At 46.3% G+C, this 19,990-nt stretch overlaps 1 protein-coding gene across 2 annotated transcripts in view; it reads right to left on the reverse strand.

Moving 5' to 3' along the window:
• Positions 1–10,057, reverse strand: part of LOC138248896 (zinc finger protein 850-like) — a 44,111-nt gene extending 34,054 nt beyond the window's left edge. The window contains exon 1 of one of the 2 annotated variants that reach the window (XM_069202872.1): positions 9,969–10,057. The gene's annotated coding sequence lies outside the window, so the exon portion shown is untranslated. The remainder of the gene's footprint in view (positions 1–9,968) is intronic. The other variant, XM_069202873.1, reaches the window with a different exon arrangement.
• Between the last annotated feature and the right edge of the window lie 9,933 nt (positions 10,058–19,990).

The following is a 19,990-nucleotide window of genomic DNA, read 5'->3' on the forward strand; positions in this document are numbered from 1 at the left end:
AAAAAGTGTCAACTGCCAGAACCTCAGCTCGCACTGAGCACCATGAGAGACCACAAGTTAGATTAGACCAATGCACATAACACTGGCACCGTACCCCCGAAGCTCAGTGTGCCCCCAGGTCACCATACTTCAGTAACTTCTATACCAACTCGCAAACACTCTGATACCCTCCAGTCAATATCACCCAAGCTAACTAGCCCTCTAGCTAGACCCCAAATGTCCAGATTACATACATTTGAAGTTTCAGCCTTCACTGGAGGCAATCATAACAGTGCAGAGGGGTTTATCCCTGAGCAACCGAAAGTCACTCATACAAACAATCTTGACGCGCCGAATGAACTGAGGAATAAGACAATGCTCACTAAGCTCGTACTTACACCGCACTATCAAACAGAAGGCAACCACAACATCCTGAATCGGTCAAACTTGCTACGCTTTTTTAAGGCACTACCAAATCCGATCAAAATAAAACCTGATGATATTTTAAGTGCGGTATTAAAATACTACCAGAACATAATAAAGATCGAGAATCAACAGTACTGTCATTTAGAACTCTGACATTGGCTGATCAAATTTTAGCAAATAAGTCGACCTTGGAGGAGTGGGGCATAGAGATTTTTAAAACAAGGACGCCCAAATACCCTTTCCCATTAACAAAACAAAATGAACCCTCAAACTTGAAGGTTTGCTCCTATATAATTCTCAAGGGGGTAGGGCATCTTAAACCAACCTGATCGAACAACAAAATGTCTATATCTCGACCTTACTTCTGCACAACAGATCCAACCAGGAGAGTCGCTTTAGAACCCGGCAAGTCACATAGCATATCAGATTGGGCATGGTTACCATCTGCCTTATCCAGCAACTCACAGACTTGCTCCCAGCTTTAGCAATCAAGCACTTGAGAAGAAATGTTAGCTACAAATCTTGTCATGGAATGTTGCTGGGCTGACTAGACTCCACAAAGATGATTCAGTTCACCAGTTTTTTAGGGTTGCTCACGTACTATGCTTCCAAGAAACTTGGCTAATAAATCCTTTGGCAATCCCCGGGTTTCATGAAGTGACTCAATCAAAAAAGAAACATCTTTGGGAGGCCATCTGGCGGTCTTTTAATACATTTAAACATAGGCTTGGACTTAAAAGTAAATAAAGTTGCTGCCTAGGATGGCATGTCACAATTAATTACGCTGGAGGGCTTAAAATCTAAAGACCGCTGGACAAAGTCCTTATTAATCAACCTTTATTTCAACTCCTTCGACCCCGGGAAGGCTGAGAGGATGTCTCAGTTAGTTGAAACTTTAGATGAAGTGCTATGTGATCACACCAGATATAACATTATCATCTGCGGAGACTTTAACCCCAGGTAGCTGTGGACAGGGTTGGAGGACTCCCATCCAGTATGCCCAGCAACTACGCTGCTTCCATTCCTGTTCGCTAAAGATGGCCTCGCATCTATCCAGCATATGTTTGAAAAGAACTTTCCAGCACAAAAATATCCAAAACTCTTTCAGGGGAAAAGCACTCTTGACTACATCTTTGCTTCGGATGTAGTCATCAAGCGTGTGGAGACTTTTGAACTTCACCAAAAAGAAGCCAGCAACCACTTACCTCTTATCATAAGTTTGAATATGCACTTTAACTGCCTGGATACCCAGAAGACACTGGGGACTTCACAAGGTGATGGAAATCTACAGCTAATTAAGCGGATAAAATGGGGGCCAATCATTTCCAAAAAACAAAAAATCTGGTCAAGCCTCCAGTGGCTCCTCTTTGCTGTCCCTGGCAGGTGAACATCTGCAGAGGAACTGGCCAGAAACCATTAAGGTGGCCTCCAGAGCCCAGGCCCCACATCATCCCCTCAGGTGCACCCCATAATGGAGAGAAAGTGGAGAATCCGTAGGTTGCAGACGTTGTGCCACAATATAAGAAATCCCTTAATCAAATCGGAGCTACTGTTAAAGTTGCGGGTTCAATTTAGACAACACAAGTAATTGATCTGGTCCCTAAAACGTAAACAGGTAGAGAAAAAGTGGCTTCACATCTTCTCATTGTTGGGTAGACCCAACCAGGCCGAGTTATGGAGGTACATTAAAAATAAGATTAGTCAAGAAGGCCTCCGAACTAAAGCGATCAGTGAACGTAACTGGGTAAATCGTGAATACATTATACGTAGCCAGAAATCTCACCTTTGCCGGTTTCTGGGACAAATCCTGCATGCAAGATATACAAATGGAACATAAGCTAGCCCCCACCACCAGGGAAATCTCCACAATCCTGCTTAGTATTAGGGCTACAGGGCCCCAGGCCCCAATGGTACAAATCTTCAAGGATGATACTGAGTTGTGATCAACGATTCTTTCAACAATGTACTGCACATGTCTAGAGACTCAGGAGGTACCCAATGGATGGAAGGGCTCTATCCTACACCCAATAAATAAGAAAGGGGATAGGCAGAACCTAGCTAATTACCACCTCATAGCCGTTCGACATAGAAGCTAAGGTTTTTGCTTCCATCCTTCTAAAACAGTTGGAAAATTGAGTGAAAGCCAACGGGATAGTCGCCTACAGATAATAGTGGCCCTCTCCCACCTAATACATCAGGCATCCAATAAGAAGTCACCTCCTCTTTATGCCTGCTTTGTGGACTATTCTGCCGCTTTCAATGCAGTGGATAGAAATTATTAATGGAGGAAGCTAAAAGGCTGGGGCATACCGAATAATCGGTTAAGGGAGATAGTCTCACTCTACACATCAACCTGGGTGAGGGTAAAGTTGTCACAAACTGCTGTTAGCAGGAACATTCCCACAGCTATTGGGGTCTAAAGCAAGGGTGTGTCCTTGCCCCACTCCTATTTAACTTGTACACAACAGACATGTCCCTGGCCTTAAGTCGCGCCAACTTGATTCTGCCAAAAATCAGGAATCTCAAAATCACGCTGCTTCAATATGCAGATGATATTGTTTTGCTGGATCACTCAAGAATTGGGTTCCTAAAAGAGCTAACTGCCCTCCATGATTATAACGTGGCAAAAAAGTTGAAGGCAACTGCATGTAAGACTAAAGTAATAACTTTCGGGGGATGCCATAAAAACTGAATTATCACTGAAATATGGGTCCCCTTAAGATCAGCAGGACTAAATCATGTAACTGCTTTGGAGTGTGGCTGAACGTGAACAGAAACTCTAAAATTCATCTGTGCCATATCAAAGCAAAGGCCGAACTCATAATTACAAGAGTATGCCAGCTCAACAATTTAGTGGAAAGTCCTCCTTAGTGCCTATCCAACGAGTACTCAGGGCATCCTTCCTACAGGCACTAAACTACGGCCACGAAGCCTTCACAGACCAACCCACTAAATCAGTAGAAAAACTTCAAGTCAAAGCCTAGAAAAGAGTGTTCAAGCTGACTCAATACATAAAGGTGTCTGATAATATTGGAACTTGGCCTGGAAGGAGAGAAGTTGGTCCACATGGCTCTTATTTGAAATGCTATTATAGGATTGCCAAGGCTCCACCCAACACACTGAAATCATCCCTTCACCCCATCTTTGACTTAAAAATGAACCCTTTGACCGCCGTACTTAACCAAATAACTTGACTCCCTTCAAATAGACCAGGCAGAATAAAATAAGCTGGTGCTTTCTCACACCGCCTTCAAATCTGTGCTGAAGGGACAGATAAAAGCACGCTCTATGACAACTGATCTGGCAAGACTGAACAGCACACCTTTGTTAGCGGCTGTGGCATCATCTTATGCCACAGCTATATTTAAAGTGCACGATTGGGAAAGCCTGCTTGACACAAATCATGGCTGTTGTTAGTCCTTTGAATCAAGGAGATTAATCCAAAATTGCACTCCCTTTCCATGATTGTCAATTGTAGGCTTTGTGGATACAAAACTGAGGCATTTAATGATCTGTTATGCTGCTGCCAGGCACTGACTAATGTGCGTTGCGCTCTGTTAACACCTCTCTTTTTCAGCCATGGTGTAAGAACTTGCAAGGAGGCTAGGAATCCTGTGCTCACCCTGAAGGAGCCATCTGACCTGGCCAAATTTGGAAAGTACATCTACCAGCTACAAAAGCAGCTGGACAAAAGCATTAAGACTGGCCAGATTACTCTCTATTAAAGTCGAAGAGGGTAGCAGCATTTAATCTACAACCTTCATATGTTATCAAATGGCTGTTAGCAATTCGTCTTCCCTACCTCCTCACCAAAGCTGCCTTGTCTGCTTGTATGCTGGATTTTGCGCTTTTTGCTTGCACTGTCCGCATAGGCCCCCTCTTTGGGGACTAACTGTACTGTCAGAAAATAATTACATAAGTTGTTGACGATTTGCACTGCTGTGCCTTTCAGCTTTAGCTCAATAGTAATTATGAAACATTGCATATATGCTTTTCTCTTTTAATTGTGGAAGATTTCCTTAATTAAAATGTTAACACAATCTCACTGACCTGGTCAGTGAACTGCTCTGCCACCGCGTAGCTCCACCGGCAAGTGAAGCCCTTCTGTTCCTTGAACTCTGACCTCTGTCAGTAGTTCGAGGCCCTCCTCCACCCACAGGCTTTTGCCTGCGCCTCATCCCTGGTGTCTAGTGGGAGAGCTCTGCTCTTCTGCTAGGCTGCCCTATGCCTCTTTTCTCTTTTGTCCTCGTTTTTATTCTTTTGTGTGCTGTTTCTTTTGTGCCTTTCGCTTTCTGTGCTTTCTCTCTCTTTTCCTCGTTTTTTCCCCCTCACTCTGCTCTCTCTCATCTCTCTCGCTCTCCCCCCTCCCCCACCACCGCACACCACCAACTCATCAGAAACACCAGAAAGAAAGCTATACAAGACAGAATCTCCTCACACGCACACAACAGCATGGAACTCTTCAGCATCATCAAGGAGTTCGCCCAAACCAACAGTGAAACAACGGACATCCCACCCTCACAGGACCTCTGTGACAGACTCAACACCTACTTCCACCACAAAATCAAGACCATCTACGACAGTTTCAGCAAGGACAACCTACGCACAGAACCCCCTCTACCAAAACCTGACACCAACAAACCAACAATCACCACCTGGACTCCCCTTACCACGAAAGATATGCTGAGAACAATGAGATCCAAACACTCCGGGGCCCCCACAGACCCATGCCCCACCACATTTTTAACAGAGTCCAGACACCATCGCCCCCAAGCTCCGCCTCACCATCAACTGCTCACTAGCTGCCGCCACCTTCCCCGACGACTGGAAACACGCCAAGATCAACCCCCTCCTCAAGAAACCCTCAGCAGACACCAACGACCTAAAAAAATTCAGGCCCATCTCCCTACTCCCATTTCCTGCAACAGTCATCGAAAAAGCAGTCAACAGCCAACTCGCCACATTTATAGAAGACCACAACATCCTCACTCCCCCAATCCGGATTCAGGAAAAACCATAACACAGAAATAGCCCTCCTGGCTGCAACAGACGACATCCGCTCCCTGCTGGACAGGGGAGAGACGGCAGCACTCATCCTACTAGACCTCTCGGCTTCCTTCGACAGTCTCCCTTCACACCCTGATAGTAAGACTCCACGAAGCCGGCATCAGAGACAAGGCCCTCGACTGGATCCAATCCTTCATCACCGGCAGAACTCAACGAGTAAGACTCGGTCCCTTCCTCACAGACCCCCACACCCACCACCTGCGGAGAGCCCCAGGGATCCTCCCTCAGCCACACACTGTATAACGTCTACATAGCCCCACTAGCCACCCTCGTCAGAAGCTACAGAATCAACATCATCTCCTACGCCGACGATCCCCAACTCATCCTCTCCCTCTCCAACGAACTTGACAAAGCCAGACACAACTTCCACGAAGATATGAAAGCAGTCGCCAACTGGATGAGAAACGGCTGCCTTCAACTCAATGCAAACAATACAGACGTACTCGTCATGGGCCCTCAACCCAACACGAGGAACGACTACTGGTGGCCACCCACCCTCGGAAAACCGCCCACCCCCACCAGCCAAGCCTGTAACCTCAGAATCATCCTGGACTCCAACCTCAGCATGAACCAGCAAATCAACTCAGCCACCTCCAACTGCTTCCGCACCCTCCGTCTCATACGCAAGTCCTTCAAGTGGATTCCCCTCGGGCATAGAAAGACCGTCACACATGCCCTGATCACTAGCAGACTGGACTACGGCAACGCACTCTACGCCGGAATCAACAAGAAACTCACCTGCAAGCTACAAAACATCCAGAACGCTGCCGCCAGACTGATCCTCGACCTACCTCAACACTGCTACATCTCGCAACACCTGCATACACTGCACCGGCTTCCCACAGAAAAAAGAATCACCTTCAAGATCCCCACCCACGCACACAAAGCCCTCCACAACACCGGACCAGCATACCTGAACAAGCAACTCAACCTCCACATATCCCACAGGGCCCTACGCTCAGCCCAGCTCTCTCTCATAGAAGTACCCCGCATCAGGAAAACCAGAACAGGAGGGCGCTCCTTTTCCTACCTTGCAGCCCCTGCCTGGAACGCCCTTCCTCTCCACATCAGACAAACTACCTCCCTCCTCAGCTTCACAAAGGAAGTGAAGACATGGCTTTTCTAATAACCACCTCACCGGTATACGCTACTCCTTCCCCCAGTGCCTTGAGACCCTAACGGGTGAGTAGTTGCGCTTTACAAACACTGATTGATTGATTGATTGATGCCTGAACTTTAAGCGAACATTGCTGCCTCGATTCAGGCTTAGCTCAATATTAATAACAAACTATTGTATATGCTTTTATTGAGAACAATTTCTTTGTAAAGATTTTAAATAATCATACAATAAAAAAGTATTTATTAATTCATTGTTAGACACCATATCAGCAGACTGGTTTGTTCCACATCTTCCGAAACTAACTGATTGTTTTATACATCAATGTCTTATATGTAAACAATATAGCTCATCCAGACTACCATTATTACCACCATCATCCACACCTAGGCCAGAGAGTCCTTTCCAAGAATTACACATTGACTTTATAGATATGGTCAACAGATGTAACACCATGAGGTACACGTTAGTGGTAGTTTGTTCTTTTTCTAGGTGGATAGAAGCAGGCCCATGCCAGGCTGCGGACGCAAAAAGCACGGCTACATTCCTAATAAAAGAAGTAGTAACAAGATGGGACATTCCCAAAGTCATTCACTCGGGACAATGCCACACACTTTGTTTACAAGCTCTTTGAATGCATTACCCAAATGCTTGGAATACAGAACACCCTTGTCTCTGCCTATCACCTCCAAAGTAATGGGTTGGTGGAACGCCTGAATAGTACTCTAAAAGATAAAGTAAGGAGGATATCAGTAACTCTGAACAGAAATTGGCTATACTGTTTGCCCCTGGCATTATTTGCCCTTAGGAATGATCCCTCCTCTGTCCATGGCCTATTGCCACACCAGACTGTGACAGGCAGAACAATGCCAATGGGAGACATACCACACAGGAAAAATACAGATGCACATAAAACTGCACATTAAATCTCTGATGGACTTGAGGCAGTGGTTGCAGGTGGCTGTAAGACAGCAGGCGACCTATACTTAAAAGGCAACTTTGTCACTAGGACTTACATTGATGTCTTGTTTGGAGTTCCACTGGAGCAGTTCCTTCAGTTAGCAAAACTCTCCCGCACAATACGGGGGATTTGGCCATCTTTCTTGGAAGAACCAAAGGAATCCAGCATGCTCATGATACTGTTGGACCCTGGTAATAGCGACGGTCTAATTTCCCGGATATATGGGGCGCTGAAGTATGACAGGCACATAGAAATTGCTTACATCCGTGAAAAATGGTTGGGGGATCTGGATGATCCCCTAACTGATTCGTAGTGGAGATGGTCCCTGGCCCAGGCAAAGGACACAGCTAGTAATGCTTGTTTCAAACTCACACAATTTTACTATCTCCACCGAACGTATCTCACGCCACAGACACTTTGCCAGATCTTTACTGGCCAGTCAACCGATTGGCCTAGATGTGTAAATTCCCTAGCTGATTTCCTCCACATGACATGGCTATGCCCACATGTGGTAGACTACTGGGCCAAGGTATTACGGACGATAAGGGAGGTAATGATGGTTACCCTGTGTAGTATGTCTGAACAACACTGTCTGCTTGGTCTTTTGCTTCTCCCAGGAGGGTGGCGGAAGATGGCATACCAGTTTGCGTTATTAGGCATGGTGTTAGCCCGGTGCTACATAGTGATCCACTGGATAGACACTGGTCCCCCACTCTGGAAAAAATGGTTAGAAGATCTGAATGAACGGTCAAATGTGGAGGAGGGTAGGCAGTGCCGTGTGCACAGATGCGAACGCAGAGAAAGACCTGGAGGTCAATGGTGGAGATTATGGGTGAGATGGCCGGGACCCCCCGGACCACACCGATTCCGTCCCGGGGCCGATCATCGGCTTCCCCGAGGCCCACTTATGACTGAATGCATGTAAGGAATATTCCCACACTTCCTGTAAAAGCAACCAACAAGTCCTGATGATGGGAGCCAGGGGTTTGTGTATGAGTCACTTCCTCTGCTCCCACCCTCAGGCCCCCCATCCATCTCCAGAACTTGTACCATTGTGATCTGTACTGTCGCACTGATTGGATCGGTGGCCCCTTTCCCCTCCCTCTCCCCCCTCCACTCTCAGGTTGTGAGGGAGCCTACACTACATCTCACATATCTTCCAATGCTCACCTGCCCTGGATGTCAATTTTGCTGCATTGTCTTTTTTATATGTTATATGTCTATGTTTTGAAATAAACAATGAAAACTGATAAGTTAAAAAAAAAAAAAAACATTCACAATAACAGTAAAACTGAACTAAGATGTTTTGATCCTGCGCCCATATTGCTCTACTTTCTGGACATGTGTACACCTCCTTGTTTGTTTGCAGTGATTTCAGTGCTAATGAATTCGGGAACCTTCATGCCCTAGCCTGTCACAGACTGCAGTTTGTTTTTATATCTGAGTAGAATCATTAGTAGTGCAGGTTTAGTTAATGTTTTGAGCACATACGTGAAAGTATTTTTGTCGCTCTACTTTCATGGAAGTATGAAGTAAATCATTCTCATGACATGCACCACACACTGATGTAGGATGTGTAGCCAGTGTAGCAGAAATTGTGATGAAATGCACTGCTTTGCCACAATTATTTGAAAGCTTTCTTTGGGAGGATGAACCCCCTGAAAATCAATGGTTTGCGTAAGGTCTTTCTGCCGCAGCATGAAAATATTGGAATATCTCATTAGTGCATCATCACAGCCTCTGGGTCTTAGGCAATTTATGAAGAAATTGTGCTTATAAATTCACCATTTGTCCCAGTGTTTTGAAAATGTTAGTGGTGGAAAATACCTTTAATTTCTCTTTTAAATAGTTGCACAAGGCATTTATTTACCCCCCACACATTCAAATATGGCTAGCTGCGACTGGATTACTGGTCTCCCTAGGTCATGACAGTGTTAACAAGCAAAGTCAGTAGGTCCCCCCTTTATGAGTGCTGAGCTGTTGTCTGAAAAAGGTGGCTTTAAAAAGTAAAAGGAAAAAAAACAAAATACTGAAGGAAAAACAAACATATCTTACGATAACGCAGAACTATACATTGACTTCAATGTGTTCAATCTGCATGAAGATCATGGTATATTTTTCAAATGTTTTTGACTCAGGAAACTCTGCACACAATTTTAAAAGAAGAAAAGTATCGGAATTTAAAGGGAAAACAACCAATGATAAGCAGTGGGGTGGCTGAAGATGATTGTGCGTTCACAGTATTTCTCTTTGGTAGGCTCAACATAAAACAGGGTACAATTCTGGAACTTACAAAGGTGGAGTTGCTTTGAACAGGTGGTGCTAAGGGGTAGCTCAAGGTGTCACACATTAGGCATAACCGTGCCAAACTTCTGCCCACTGCGTCACATCAACAGCATGAAGATGTATGTACCTTACCTGCAGACATATGCCTGGTTGCGCTGTGCAAACGAGAGACTCGACCATCCGGCTATGACAGGGCAGTGACGGTGACAGACAATATAGCGGCCCTACAGCTCACTAGCACATGCGCAGAAACGGGACACTGCATTAGATGCAGTTACTGGATATGTTGTGGGGTGCGGTGTCTCTCTTAAGCACATGCGCAGACCACAATATATCGGCCCTACAGCTCACTAGCACATGCGCAGAAACGGGACACTGCATTAGATGCAGTTACTGGATATGTTGTGGGGTGTGGTGTCTCTCTTAAGCACATGCGCAGACCACAATATTGCGGCCCTACAGCTCACTAGCACATGCGCAGAAACGGGACACTGCATTAGATGCAGTTACTGGATATGTTGTGGGGTGCGGTGTCTCTCTTAAGCACATGCGCAGACCACAATAAAGCGGACCTACAGCTCACTAGCACATGCGCAGAAACGGGACACTGCATTAGATGCAGTTACTGGATATGTTGTGGGGTGTGGTGTCTCTCTTAAGCACATGCGCAGACCACCTATGTGCGCATGCACCAATGAGCGCTGTCTTATTCTTGCTCATACTTCCGGGAAGCAAGTGACCGGTCTTGTATCCGCATGCACCGTAGTCCTGGGCCGCTTTTCTGTGCATGCTCAGTAAGCTGTACTTGAATTACTGTCCTGTTTCTGTGTGCTCTGCAATGATCTGGGCTGGGGACTGGCACCTCGGAGGTCAGCAAGTTGTGATGTCAAGCCTTGAGTGGGGTCTAAGCACTGGGAGGTGGATATCAGGGCGAGGCCTGCAGTGGGGCACTAAGGAAAGCATGGAAGGTAGTAGACTGCCTAGTGCAGGCCCGGGCCCCAGACCTGGATGGCAGATGTCCTGGGTCAAGTTGGAGTGACAGGACTCTAGTAAGGCTTTTTAGGCTACACTCAGTATTTTCTAGTTTCTTACATGTGAGCTCTTTTAGAAACTAAGTTACAATTAGGCAACATACATGTTAACGTAGAGCAAAGTTTCAATTCTATTGAATACACGGAAGCAAGGATTATGCATTTCTTTCTTCACTTTTTATTACAACAGTTTCAAAAAATAGAAGAGAAAAACAAACTCTACATAATCCATGAACCATGGGGAATAAGGGTCCATAGCAACCATTAACCAATCCCGGCATAGTTTGTATGTCTATAGTTTTTTATGTTGTTGGTTGTCCTTCCTCTTCTTCACTGTATGAAGCTAATGTTCAAGCAGCTTCAAACAGCCTTGGAGTGAGAACCTATGGACAAATTGATCTCTGTTAAATCAATCCTGAAGCATAATAATATCATAACTAACACATCCTGTACAAACATGACCTAATATCAAATCCTGGTAAATGTTGACCATGTCAGAACCATCAAAGGTCCAGAACAAAACAAAACTGATAAGATGATAAATGCATATATATATAATATCCTGGAAATAAGGGCAATTCACAGCATAGATACTTAAAGAGAGCAATTATACATAAATTCACAGCATAAAATTATGGAATACTTCCTGTTAACCTAAATTAGTGGGCGGGAAAAGTCATAATGTAAATATGCACTGAGAGGGATAATTCTCGCCTCTGTGTCCTTAACTTCCCTTCACATCAGATAGGAAATTTTTCATTCTATGTCAGGACAGGAGGCGTGGATTATGCATGTTTAAAGCTTATTTACCACCAATGATGCAGCATCATAAATAGGTTTGAAGACCAGTCTGCCGCATTCATTATGTCCTCCAATCTGCCACCTACCTGAATGTCCTTAGATGCCATGCCCCCGCTTTGTGGAGTGAGCCCCAAATTAGCGTATATCAACTCCGGTCTCCGCCATAATCCACTTTAGGCACCTAGCAATGGAAGGAGATTAAACCGCTTTGAATGTTTTTTTTTTTTTTTATACCAATCAAAAGTTGTCTCTTACCCGGCGGTCTGATGTCCGCCGTCATTCCCTCATAGGCCTTAATGCATCTAACCACACAAACATTGGGTAAACTCTCAAAAGCCGGGTAGTTTACTGACCTGATATTTGTTTTAGTCCTTCAAGAGATAGTGAAGATAAAAGCCTCTGGGGGTGAAAACTCTGCATGATATCCAATGCTCAGACATTGAAAACTCTCTTACAAGAAATCAGGCAGAGCAGCATGGCCAGTTTTGCTGAAATTTCCTTCCTAGAAAAGTATTGGTTAACCTGCGAGCCTAATAAAAGACGTAGGACCAAACTGACATCCCATAACCCAGAATATCTGGGTTCAGGCGGGTCGAGACATTCTGATGCCCTTTAGGAGTTTACAAACCCACAGGTGTTCCCAAAAAGGATATTTTTGATGGGCTGATGTCCCGCTGAAATCGACGATATGAACAAATTTAAGGTGCAATAAGCTAAGCCTGAACTAGCCAGTTCTGCAAGAAAATTAAAGATGTCTGTAATCTCCGCATCCACATGTCTCTCCACACACCAACAAACCCATCTTTTCGAGGCTGATCTATACCGTTTGACTGTCTCGGAGGCCCAAGCTTGTTGAATGAGTTTCTCAGCATTGTCCAAAGGTCTGCTGTCTTCCAGACATCGCTGAACTCCTCCAAGCCATGAAGCTGAGGTAACCCTACAATACCAAGGGATGTGGATGACAGAGGGGATTCTGAAGGATCGCTGGAAATGATGGAAGTTTTTTGGCGCTTCCCAAGATAATTTCAACAGAGTGGGGAAAAATGCCTGTGTTTTTCAGATATGAGTACCATTGAAGCCCTATGACGTCAGACTTGAGCCGCCACTCTGGGAATCAGTAAGATTGGTGGGAATGCATAGGGCTGACCTGTCGTCCAGTCCTGTAGGAATGCATCAGCTGCCATGGCACCCGGGTCCGGTCGCCAGCTGACATACTGTGGGAGTTGAGCGTTCAGTCTGGAGGCAAGCACGTCCACGCTGCAAGGACCCCATCGGTCCATCAGAGCTTGGAATACTGTTCGATCTAGTTGCCAGTTTCTGGAATCCCTGATGTGTCTGGAGTTCTAGTCTGCCTGTGTTCTAGGTTCCTGGAAAGTACTCTACCCTCACTGAAATCTGGCGTTGGATGCAGTAATGCCAAAAGGCCTTTGCCAACTCTGCCAATGCCTTTGAGCGCGTATCCCCCAGCGGCTGATGTACTGTACCACTGACGTATTGTCCATCCTCAGGAAGATACAGCATGAAACTTTGTACTGGGTAAGATATTGAACTGCAAATGAGCCTGCAAGGAGTTCTAGGAGTTGATGTGCAGGTCCAACTCCTCTATCCATCTGCCTTCCATGGAGGTCTCACCACCCCCATCCCTGCGGCTGGCATCCAACACTATGATCAGACATGGATATGATACAAAGATCGTCCTGGAGTTCGATGCCTCCATGTGGCCTATCCACCACTGCAGTTCTGTCCTGGCCTCCGTAGTCAGTGAGATTAGTTCTGGGTAGGTAAGGGCCCTCCTGAGATGAGATGCCTTCAGGCGCCACAGTGCTCTGTGGTGTTGGGGGCCCAGGAAGATGGCCTGTATCGACGATGACAACAAGCCAACTATCCTGGCCAAATACCTGAGGGAAATCCTGTCCCTTCTGAGAAACTTGATCAATTCCTTCTTGATCTTGGAAATCTTCAACTCTGGCAGGCTCAGAGTGGCTGACCTAGAGTCTATGAGGAAACCCAAGAAGGTCATGTTCTGCGCCAGTGTTAGTTCAGATTTCTGACCATTGATGACAAATCCCAAGTCCTGAAGGAGTGCAATAGTTGTGTTCAAATGCAACAACAGGTGGGTACGTGATTGATCCATATAGAGGATACTGTCCAAGTAACTGATCAACCTGACTCCCTTCATCCTTAAAACTTCCACCACAGGCCGGACACCATGACCTAACGGACTCACTAGGAATAAAGAAATAATGCGCTCTGGCAGAAGCCTAATGTGTGCAAGGGTGAATTATTACAAAGTACAAACAATCAAATTATCGGCAAGCACAGCAGTAGCATCTCTGCTAATGAAGCCCACACACTATCAGGTCCCCCCACTCCTCCAATGTGAGCAGTCTGCCTATCCCCCTTTCCCAACGGAGCTGGCTGGGGGCCCTGTCTAGGAGAGGCATCGACAGAAGGAAACAGTAGATGTCAGCGATCACCAGTTTATGTCACAAGTCATTTCTCGAACCTTGTCAGGGGGCAGCTTGCTCCCATCTGCCTAGAGTGGTGGGTAAGCCAGTGTCTGACCTGTAGGTAGTGTAGCCTTTTGGTTTCAGGCAAGCCGTATATGCACCTCAGCTGGTCAAATGGGATAAGGCCCTCCTCAGTGAACAGGAGCCAGACTGAGTGGCATTTTGCCTCCTGTCAGAGGTGGAAAGCGCTGTGGTCCCTGCTGGGGGAGAAATCAGAATTCTCCACCATTGGCGTCAAAGGTGTTGGAAAAGATGTCAGTTGTTTACACACCACTACTGCGTTCCACACTTTCAATGTAACACCTGTGGTCGGGGATGAGTAAAGGCCCCATGTTCGCTGTGCTCATTTAGGAAACAGGATTTTCCACAAATGGGAGCCACTATGGCCCGATCCATAAAGAGCCAGGGCTTCTCTAACTCCGGTTGAGACCATTCTAGTAGATAGCGAAGCTGTGCTGCCTGGAAGTAGCTCTGTAGCTGGGGTACACCCAACCCTCCCTACTCTGGGGGGGGGGAGCAATAGCTCCTGTCCCTGCTCATTCTGGGTCATTTACCGGGTCCATATAAAGTCATGGATGGCAGCTTGAAGCGACTTGAATGTCCTGGAGGGGCAGTGTCTGAAACAGGTAAAGTATCTTTGGTAGGATCGTCATCTTGACTGCAGCAATTCTGCTCAGCCAAGAAAGACGATATAGGCGCCATGTGGTCAGATCCCTAGTGATGCGTTGCATGGCTTTCGAATAGTTAATGAGAGCTGTGGTTTGAGCTGCAGTGGTCAGCTGTATGCCAAGATAAGAGATAGATTCCTTTGCCCATTGGATTGGGAAGCATTTGGCTAGGTGCAACTGCATACCTGGAGGAACTGAGAGGTTGAGGGCCTGTGATTTACTCATGTTTATAGAGAAACCCGATGCTGCCCCGAATGCCTCAACTTCTGTGAGGAACGCTTTCAAGGCTAGTAGCTGATTATCTAGAGCAACATTGACATTGTCCACATACAGGCTATTCAGATGTTCCTCACCACCCAAACTAACTCCTGGAATGGGGAGGTTGTCACACACTCTTTGTGCAAAAGGTTCAATGTATAGTGCAAACAAGATAGGTGAGAGGGAGCATCCCTGTCTGGTCCCTCTCCCGATGGTAAAAGGGGCAGATGTTATGCCATTCATGCGGACCGTGGCCCTCGGTTGTCCATAATTGGATTCAGGAATGGAAGCACTCCCCGAAGCCAAAGCTAATCAGTACCTTTTCCATATACGGCCAGTGCACCTGATCAGATGCCTTTCCGGCATCGACAGAGAGGAACATGATCAGTCTCTGCGACTGGGATGCTTTATCTACAATATGGAGCATCCGCTTTGTGTTATCGCTACATTGTCTCAAGGGTATAAAGCCGGCCTGAGCAGGTCCAGTGAGACCCGGTATCAAGGGATTGAGGAGGGCCGACAGAATGCTTGTAAAAAGCTTTGCATCATTATTTAACAGGGAGATTGGGTGGTAAGACCCACAGAGGAGTCTATCCTTCCCAGGTTTGGGAATTACGCTAACTGAGGCTTCCAGCATGGAGTGGTGGATTGTGTCTGGGCCAGTGAAAGAATTAAAAAGTCTGGTGAGGAGTGGCGCCAGGACTGTGCAAAAAGTTTTGTAAAACAAAGTCAGGTACCCATCTGGGCCCAGTGACTTATGGGGCTTCTGTCTGGAAATGGCTGCAATTACTTCATTGATGCGAATGGGCGCATCTAAGTCTTGCGCTTGTTCAGCAGTGAGTGTTGTAAGGGTGACGCCCTGCAGATACTGACTAGACTGCAGAGGTGAAAGGGGTTGTGCCGTGTAGAGGTCCGCGTAGAAATTGCAGAACTGTTTTGCAATGAGGTGATCCTCTTTAACCTCTGTCCTGTCCTCCCCCGCCAGGGTCCCCACCCCTGTGGACTGTGTTTGTGCTCTTAGTCTTGTTGTGAGAAGGTGGCCGCACTTGTCTACCCCAATGTAGAAAATGTGCTTTAGAGGTAACAACACGTATTCCACCCTATCCATATCCAGTCCCCCCAGTTGTTTCCGTGCTGCTTCTAGCTGTCTCCAGACACAGGGTGCGCCTGTATGCTGATGGATGCGGCTTATGCGGCTCAGCTCCCTCACCTGGTACCAAAGAGCTTCATGTTAGTCTTTCCTATTTTGTTGTCTGTGGCTGAAATGACAATAAGTTCTCCTCTAATCACCCCTTTTATCATGTCCCAGAAAAGGGATATGGGACTGTCAGGTATTTCATCAGTTGCAAGAAGATTATTTAGAGAGGTAGTGATTTGTTGGACAACCTAGGGTCTGTGTAAGAGAGTTTCACAAAGACGCCAAGGTTGATATGTGTATGGCTTTGGTGGAACTGTCAGTTATGATGTCGGCATGGTCTGGTGGAGATCTGGCACCTATGTCTCTATTGGAAGCCATATTTAAGATTTCTCTGGTCCCCAAAAAATGGTCCAGGCGTGCATACGTTTTATGCCAGTGGGAATAAAAGGTATAGTTGCGAGTGTTTGTGTGCGTTTCCCTCCAAAGGTCTCTTAGTCCCAATCTCACTCAGCCAGGGCTTGCACTCACCAGCAATATAAACCGGCCCTGAGTGGCTATTATCTCTGCCACTGCCTGTCTAATGAAGGGCTCCTGTCTTTCATTAGGGGCGTATAGGGAGCCTAATATTAGTGTGTGACCCCTTGTATGGATTCAGTAGGCTATCAAGCAGCCCTTTATTTCCACTACTTAAAGGCCGATCGTCCCTTGAAAGAAGTGTGCTACCAAAATGGCAACCCCAGCTTTCTTCTTAGGGTTCGAGGAATGGAATTGTTGGGAGAAGAATATGGAGTACAGGAGGTGCCAGTCCATGAGCATCAAATGCGTTTCCTGTAAGAGACAAACGTCCACCCCAGACTTTTCCAATAATGACAACACAGCTTACCGTTTAAGTGGATTATTCAGCCCATTTACATTCAGAGACAGGATGTGTAATCTATTTTTATCAGATGTCATCAAGCTTAGGAAGGGTGGTAGGCAGTACTGCTCTCATTGCATGTAATAGTCTTTAAGGTCAGTGCAAGCGGAAAGTAACCTAGACTTTCACGGCATGTAATCAACTTAAAAAGAATTTGAAACAATCTCAATGTACTATAAATGTAAAACAAGCAAGATTTATTATCCACATATATTTCATATCATGTTGATTCAGACGATTAACAGTATAAATCCTGTCATAACATGTAATTTACATTTGTTTGGGTAGGTGCTCCTAAAAAAACAGTGAAAGTGCTGAGGTGCAAGTGAGTGATGGTGGTATATACAAGTAGTGCAGAGTGTGGTGGTATGCAAATTATCGACTTCCAATGGGGGTCGCTCAGCTGCGCTCTTGGGGCCGCCAGCTGACAATATGTGGTTTTCTGCAGCAGGAGCTAGGAGGGCCCAGAGCTGGTGTAGGCCTGTCGATTCCTTCAGCCTGCCACCAACTTCTGCCCATGGTGACTCAGACTCTTCTTGCTGGTGCTGCGGGGCCGAACAGTGGCGATGTGGCTCCGGCTGCCGGCACGAATGGGTCACCTGCAATAGTCAAAAGTGCCCGCTAGAGTCCTTTAGCGTGGATGGGCAAGATGGGGAGCGTTATCACTCGGTTGGGCACGGGGGAGAGAGCGGACAACTCATCTCAACTCTGTCATCTTGGCCACGCCCTTCCCGCTTGTTTACTTTAAAAGTATATCAAGATTGACCTGTGTTAGGATTCTATGGCTGAGTTTATATTTGTTGCAATAACTTTATATCAAAAAGAGTACAGGATTTCAGTGATATTTTTATACCTGTGTTGGTATGAAAAACGTACGATAGGACTCTATGAACTATAATCTCAGCCAATAGGCAATAGTCAGCACCAGAGCTTCAGTAATACCGTAACAGTATGTAACGCAAAGCAACAAGAGGAGTGGAGAAGAGAGGCTAGCTCCTGGGTGTGTGTGGGGACCCCTAGGACAAGCCACCTATGAAAGGCCATGAGCAGAGAGATGTGAAGTACCAAAGTACAAGCCACTGATAGCACTCTTTAGTCCCTAAGGTGGACAAGTTTGAGAGGTCCTGGAGGCTAAATCTTTGAAAACTAATGTAGTGATTCCACTTAAGTCTATGGGAGGCATTTCACTTGTTTGGAAGGTGGAAATAAGTGGAAACGGAGGGTATCAGCAACCAAATGAGGGTGAGCAGTGGCGTACCAAAGGCTCCGACAGCCCCTGTGGTGCGGGGCAGAGGGAGCTCCAGGAGGCCCCCTCAGCACAGCACACTGGCCTGAGAGCTCCTCAGTAAGCCTGGAGGCGGGCCCTTTAGTTTTATTATGCCACTGAGGGTGATTTGAGATATGTGCCCACACAAGATGTTACAACCAAGTTAAAAACAACAAGACTATCTTAGAGGGAGTTGACCTTATGTCTTGTAGGTCAGACACAAATCTTTATGCCATGTGCATTAACCCTCAGAGCTCATCTCCAGCTTTCTTTCAGAGAAGAAAGCATTTTTTCCTTCTGGACTGCCTACTCTGAGCGCAAACAAACTGTTAGGTGTGTGCAGGAATTCACAACATGAAGGTGAACAGGACACAAATAGCTTCCCCATTCTTGCCTTAAAAGCCCTGATCATGAGAGGTGCCCCACAAGAGCACTGGACACTCAGAAAAGCAGCACACATGCAGGCAAAACCCGTACAAGCTGTCCCTTTTATTCACCCCCATCATGTAACAACTCTACTCCAACACCACCAAATTTTGCAGTTCAACGAGTCCAGGCATTAGTATTCATGCTGGGACCAGTAATCGTGCCATGGTTATGGATGCCTTTGTCATATCCATGTATGGCTGTTCCACAGTCCAATAGTGAAGTTGTTGCCCTTGAGATTATTCGTTAATTTGTCTGGCTATGCTGTAAGTAACCGCATTACTGTTGGAGAAACTGTTCGCAGATAATCAGGGGCTTCCCAACTCACCACCCTGTATAGCTGCCAAGTTTCTGATGTCACTGTGAGATCAGCTCTCATAGCTTCTTTCTTGTCCGAGGATTGTAGTTCTGGTTTTATAAAGATATAAAAAGACTACCAGTCCAATATTGCAAACAAAATACCTAGACTAGGACAGCTAGTCATGCATGGACCTGGAAAACCTTGCAGGGTGACATGCTCATAAGAAAAAAATCAGGTAAGTTCACCCTCTGCCATGTCCTTGCCAGGAAGGTATTGCTGACATCAATGCCACCTGGGGCTGTATTACAGAATACGGTGCACTCTTCTTGTTTGCGCCGGGCACACCTTTTAAAAGGTGCACCCAGTGCAAACAAGGAGAATGTGCCATATTATAGTGAATGTGCTGTCCTGGGGGCAGTGCAAATTAAGAGAAATATAGAGCAGCTGTTCAAAAGCTGCTCTGTGTTTCTCTGTGCAGGCGGCACCCCACCTGCAGGTTTAAGGGGGATTAGAGATCCCCTTACATGCAGGTGCAGTGAGTGACTGCACCCACGTGCAAGGGGACGTCCGAGGAAGCCATGGGACCCTTTTTCTCCCCGTCCCCCAAAGGCCACACCCCCATGCAAATGAAGGAACACCCTCTGGTGAGAACGCCGGCAGTATATGTGTGCCAGCAGCATCGGTATTACAGAAAGGGCGCACAGGTGTCTGCTGCCCCTTCTGTAATATCACAGTGCCCCGGGGGCAAGCAAAGCAGGCGCAAATGCCCGTTGCGCCCCTGGGGCAATTTATGTAAATGGCCCATGGTGTTCCCCAATAAGTTAAAAGACAGTCTTCA

Source organism: Pleurodeles waltl, chromosome 8 (genome assembly GCF_031143425.1).
Source record: "Pleurodeles waltl isolate 20211129_DDA chromosome 8, aPleWal1.hap1.20221129, whole genome shotgun sequence".
In the NCBI taxonomy this organism is placed as follows: Eukaryota; Metazoa; Chordata; class Amphibia; order Caudata; family Salamandridae; genus Pleurodeles; species Pleurodeles waltl.